This window comes from Suncus etruscus, chromosome 2, assembly GCF_024139225.1.
Source record: "Suncus etruscus isolate mSunEtr1 chromosome 2, mSunEtr1.pri.cur, whole genome shotgun sequence".
NCBI lineage: Eukaryota > Metazoa > Chordata > Mammalia > Eulipotyphla > Soricidae > Suncus > Suncus etruscus.
In genome coordinates, this window is record NC_064849.1 from 22831747 (window position 1) to 22837791 (window position 6045).

The following is a 6045-nucleotide window of genomic DNA, read 5'->3' on the forward strand; positions in this document are numbered from 1 at the left end:
AAAACAAAACAAAACAAAAAGTTACTTCCTGTAGGGTATGGAGGCCAAAATATACTCTGGCTGAAGATTTTGAAATACTTAACAATATTTCCCTACAATCTCGCTATGGGTTTAAACTGATCAGCATGCACACACAACTTCGCAGGTTGACTTCTTTTGGGGGAGAAACCAGTGATGTCAATGTAACCCTCTGCCAGGGTACCCTCCATCCAAATTAGGAGAATTACTGAAAATCTAAACTGAAATTATATATCTAAGGAAAAATGAACAGTACAATGATTTAAGGAGTAGAGGAAAATGAGGAAAACTGAAACTTGTTAAGAAAAGACAATATTTGAATAAGCAATTGGTACCAATAGAGTCAAATGATGCTGAGAATCTAATTAATAAGAAATAGAAGTTATTCTATTGGATTTTCAAACATGGATATCATTTGAGGAGAGTGAGTGCTTGAGCCAGAACCACTTTATTTTTCCTAGATACAACCCCAGGGTCTGTGTGTAGGGGTCCCTCCTGGTGGTGTTTTGGGATTATTTGTGATGCCAGGGACCGACCAGGGTTGGCCACAGCAAAGTAAATGCTTTGGGAAGTATTTATATTTAGGAGATAAGATGCTATCAGGTAATCTGAAAGATTAAAGGGAGGGAAAGCAATGGACCTGATCAATTTAGATAACAAGCTTCAAAAGCTTATCTCTGGGGCCTGAGTGATAGCACAATAGCGCAACAGTAGGGCGTTTGCCTTGTATGCAGCAGACCTTGGTTTGATACTGGGCGTCACAGATGATCCCCAAGCCATGAGCAATTTCTGAGCGCATAGACAGGAGTAACATCACCAGTGTGGCCCCAAAAAACAAACAAAAAAGCTTATCTGTGATGATGGGGGAAATGTTCAACTATATTTAAGAGAGATGTTAGGCTAGCTAATAAATCTTTTATTGAATGTTAAATGTAGAATAAAATTTTTATTTAAAAAAAAAAAAAGACGAAGAGGATCCAATTTCCTCAACTTTTGCCGTTCCTGGGTGGGAGCGAACAACAGTAACAACCTTCCACACACCCTTTTTATAAAATTTTATTTAGATCTTCTGGATAGGAGCTCCCACACTTTTTATAGAACCTTGGGACATAAATTACTTATTTTTACCTCATATTTCTACATCTTTCTACAAATTGAGAAAAGAAAAAAAGTGTATAGGGCACAAAGACCCAGGGGTCAAGTGGTCTTAAGTGTATTGGGTAGGGAAAAAAGGTCAGAACTAAATACCCAAGCCAAAGTCAACAACATTAGAATCAAGAGACCCAAACTGTAACAATATGGACCTGTTACACTGGTCGACGAAGGGGGCTAAATGTGGAGATATGGGGTGCAGGCTGGAAACTTTGGTGGAGGGAGGTCAACACTAGTGATGAGAATGGCCCTAATTCACTGTCACTATAGGCCTGAAATACAACTATGAAGTACTTGTAATTCACAATGCTCTTAATAATTTTTTTTAAAGAAGGGTATCAATTTAAATCACTGAAATAAGAAAGTCCTATAAGCAAATTGTTTTCAGAAAATAAGTGGTACTGGAACACAAACTCCTAAAGCAGAATCATCTGTTTTCTTTAGGTTCAGAGAGAGGGGTGTGGGATAAGTAAATGAGAAGCAGAAGTAGAACGGTTTCATGTTGCTTTGAATTTGGGTGAGATGGCAAATCAATGACTTTTTTATTCTCTGTGAAATAGATTCCAGTCTGTGTGGAGTGGACGAATATCGCTCTAGCCCAGTGTGCTGTGATCACAGCGCTCTCTAGTGTTTGAGGGGCACAGAGAGAAAGGACCAAGTGATAGAGAAATCTCTGAGACTCGCAGCCTAAAAGACCAAGTAACAACTCTTAATGTCTCAAATAGGAGCTTCAGAGTCATCTGGAAACTTGTTATTAAGGAAAAGTCTTAGTCTCTAAGCCTCCCCACTAAGATCTACCAAATCAGTAAATGGAGGAGGACTGTACACAGGCCATCACAGGAACAATATCAGAAGTCCACCCATCAAACAGGAAGTAACACTTACTTTGCGTCATTCACTATCTATGAAGCAATACGACTATGAATTTGTGAGGCCTGTTGAGAACCAGAAAACTCAGAAGAAATGTTTCTATACTTTACATCTGTTCAGCAGTTTTCATGTAGGCTATGCTTTTAGATTCTGAGTTTGGGACCAGAGAGAGTACAGCAGATAGGGAGCTTACATTGCACACAGCCAAACAGGGTTCAATCCTGGTACCCCAGATGTCCCTCCCCAGAGGACTTACTCCCTGAGTAATTTATGTCTGCATAGCCAGGAGTAACGTCTGCGTATCGCTGGATATGCCCTACCAAAATGAAAAATTTTGAGTATGTCCGTTCCAATACCAAAGGCCAAGGTCTTGTCAACATTACCATAAATAGCCAATGCTCCAGCATAAACCTGTTCATTTATTATTTAAGAGAAAATTTGGGGGATTAACACCCATTTTATTAAAAAACAGTTTTGAGATAAGAAAGCCTTATGAGTTAAATGCTCTTGGACATTGACGCAGAATGACATTTCAAGTATAACCCTTTGCCCTCATCAGTTTGGCTGCAGCTCATGATTGGTGAGTCTAGAGAGAAGTGAGTAAATAAGAAATTTTCACCTACAACTACCTATATTTTAAAAATCAACTTACTTCCTTCTTCTTTCCCCTCTTACCTGTCCCAAAGGCTGCCTAAATAAATACTCAGGGGAACAAGGGGAGCAAATTTCTTTTGCCTGAAAGCCCAAAACCCTGCCAAAGGACTCTGGAAACATGAGCTTAATGTAAAAGACTCATTCATTATCTTGGCAGGAGATATGTTTCCCAAGCCTGAAAACATGATAAAGAAGACAGACCCAATCAAATGGGAAAACCTGTATTGAATAAATTGGCAAATAGAGTGATGACCAAGTTAAAAAGACGTTTATACATTTTTACCTAAAAATCACTATTTTCTTAAAAGGCAGATAACCGTCCTCATTTTATATAGCACTATATTTATTATATTTACATATATATTGGTTTTGGGTTTTGGGCCACACCTGGTGTGGCTTAGGGGTTATTCCTGGCTATGTGCTCAGAAATCGCTCCTGGCTTGGAGGACCATATGGGATACCAGGGGATCAAACTGCAGTCCATCCTAGGTCAGCCACGTGCAAGACAAATGCCCTACCTCTGTGCCACTGCTCCAGACCCAACACTATATTTTTAAAATAAACATTTGAATCTTTTATGAAAATACTTAAGACTAAAAAAATTACCATTTTTCTTAGGGAGTGTAACACACATTACCTTATTAAGGATATGTACACAGGAGAAGAAGAGATAGTACAATGAATAGGACACTTGTCTTTCACTCAGTTCACCCAGGATCAGTTCCTGAAACCTCATAGGATCTCTATGAGACCACCAGGAGTGAACACTGAGCACAGAACCAAGAGTAATCCCCTAGTGCCATTGGGTGTGATTAAAAAACAAAAGATAGATCGGCAGCTACATAAAGAAACTGAGAAATGTCACTCCATAGCTAAAGACTAATTTGTCTTATTTATATTTTATCTTATGTTTATAAAAATAAGTAAAGCATGAATATATGCAAATCCAGGATAAAATGCATTTAAAAAACAAATATAAAAGGAATCATTTTTTAATTCAAGTTATCAAGTTTCAGATTAACTTGTTAAAAACTATCAGTTTTCTAGAGTGCCTTTGATTTAAAAGGACACAGTAGATAGTTTAAAGCAACAGAAATGTTTTTTTTTGTTTTGCTATTCTGGAATCTAGAAGTCCCACACTAAGATATCAATAGTACCATCCTCTCTCTCTGCTGTCAACCTGGGAAAGTTTCTACTTGCCTTTGTTAAGTTGGGGGTATGAGGATTGCTGGTAGTTAGCCTTGACTTCTAAAAGCATTACTCTAATCTTATCTCTTGTTGTCACAAACCCAAATCCCCTCTACATCTCTTTGTATCTGTAGCTCCTCTTATTACTAGTTCCATTAGAACATACCCTATCCAGAGAGAACTTGTCTTAAATTATCCTTCCCACCCCAATTAGCCTTATGTCCAAGTAATTTTGATATTGGAAGTTTGAATTTCAATATTTCAAGGGTCAAATATATAGATGCAATTCAACCTGTAACAGCTCTACTTTTGATATCTACAAATTCATGCCCTTCTACATGCAAAAGACACTTACTTCATGCCCGAAATTCATAAATATCTTAACCATTATTTAGCATATCTCTCACTCCAAAATCTCATCTAATTATTATCAACTCAAAATTCCAAATTTCAACAGTCAACTAAATCAGAAAGGGTGAAACTCAGGTTAAGAGTCATCATAGGATAAAATTAACTCCATCTGTGGGCCAGTCAGAGAACAAATTTTGAATATTCTTATAAACCACAATGTCCAGGCATACAATAGAGCAAGTTCCCTTACATATCAAAGCCTGAAAGTAATTCTATGCTATGATGTTCTGTCCTCTAGTTGTAAAAGGAAACTTCTATCCTCTTATTCTGAGTAAGTCTGACCAAATCAAGTTTCTGCAAACATAACCTACTCCATTTTCTTTTTATGTTATACTTTCTCCATGTTTCTGCTGATATATATTTCCAAAAAGCCTTGTTAATCTTTCATGCAATTCCCTCTCATACAAGAGATTCTCCACAAAGCTTTCCTGGATAACCTCAGAATTATTCCTGGCTGCTACTAAGATTGAATGGCTCCATTAGTCATAAAACTAATCTTTAGCTAATAATTGATTGTTAAGTCTGGAACTAAGGATCTGCTACCAAAAGACCACCAGGGAGGCAGGCAATGATGTAAATGCAAGGGAATTTATTCCAGCATACTGGGGTCCAACATCTCCTAAGAAATGAGGAGCCTGAGAATGGCTCACTTGCTAAATGTAAAGGGTACTTGGGGCTCAGTCTAAGAGATCCCTACCTGTGGATATTGATCTTCTAAAAGTATTGGTCCTTAGTCCAAAGTTGGGCTAGGATTGGTTGTAATTCAAATGTAGCATCAGACAGATAGCTGGATGTGGTGTCATCTGGCTATCTATCAGTTGCTGCAGATCCAGAGTGTGGTTGTCATCTGGCTGGCTGGCAGCTGCTATTTAGCCTTATTTGGATGTACTTCCTGGCATTTACCCCTAGGGTCTGATTCCAGGAACTGGCTGTTCTTCTAGTATTCCTTAAAACTGCAGCCTGACATGGTTGCACTTAGGCTCATAGCAAAGCCAGGTTTACAGCAGTTAACTTCCTCAAGCAAGCAGAGTACAGAAGCAAAAGCAATATTATCTCTAAAGGTGCACCATATTTTAATCTCAACATTTAGGTTAGAGTTAATTCTAAATCTTAGATCCTATCATGACTAGTTTTGCTTTACCTTGCTTCTAGTTCACTAGTTTGCCTTTGTTGTTGTTTTGTTGTTAGTTTGTGAGCTACTCCAAAGTGATGCTGGGGACTGTTCCCTGGAAGTGCTTAGTGAACTATGTGGAAATTAACTTCAGGCCTCTTGCATGCAAAATCTGCATTTTGCCCATTGAGCTGATTTTCTAGACCTAAAGTATATTATTGGAATAGCCTGAGGATATTTCAATTTATTAGGAGCTGGATCCTTTTCTATTTGGGAATTTCTTCTTCAATTTGTCTGTCCTCTCAAACTTTATTTAAGCAGTGAAATTAAGTTAGACTTCACCTTCTGTACTGCTTAGAAATTTCCAGGCAAAATATTAAAGTTTGTTACTTATAAATTTTATTAGTGTGAGAAGGTAGGTTTTCCTATGCAAAATATCATATATTTTTAAACAGTTTGTTTTCAGTTCCTCTTTTGTCAATGCATTTAGTAAGACTCTATCTTTGTTGCTAGATATAACAATTTGTTTAATACAGAGCTTGTCCCAGACCCGAATTCACAACTGAGCTGTTAGCTCATAAATTCACAATAAGATAACTTAGCTCTGAGTTATCTTAAACTGAACTAAGAGCAGTTCCCAT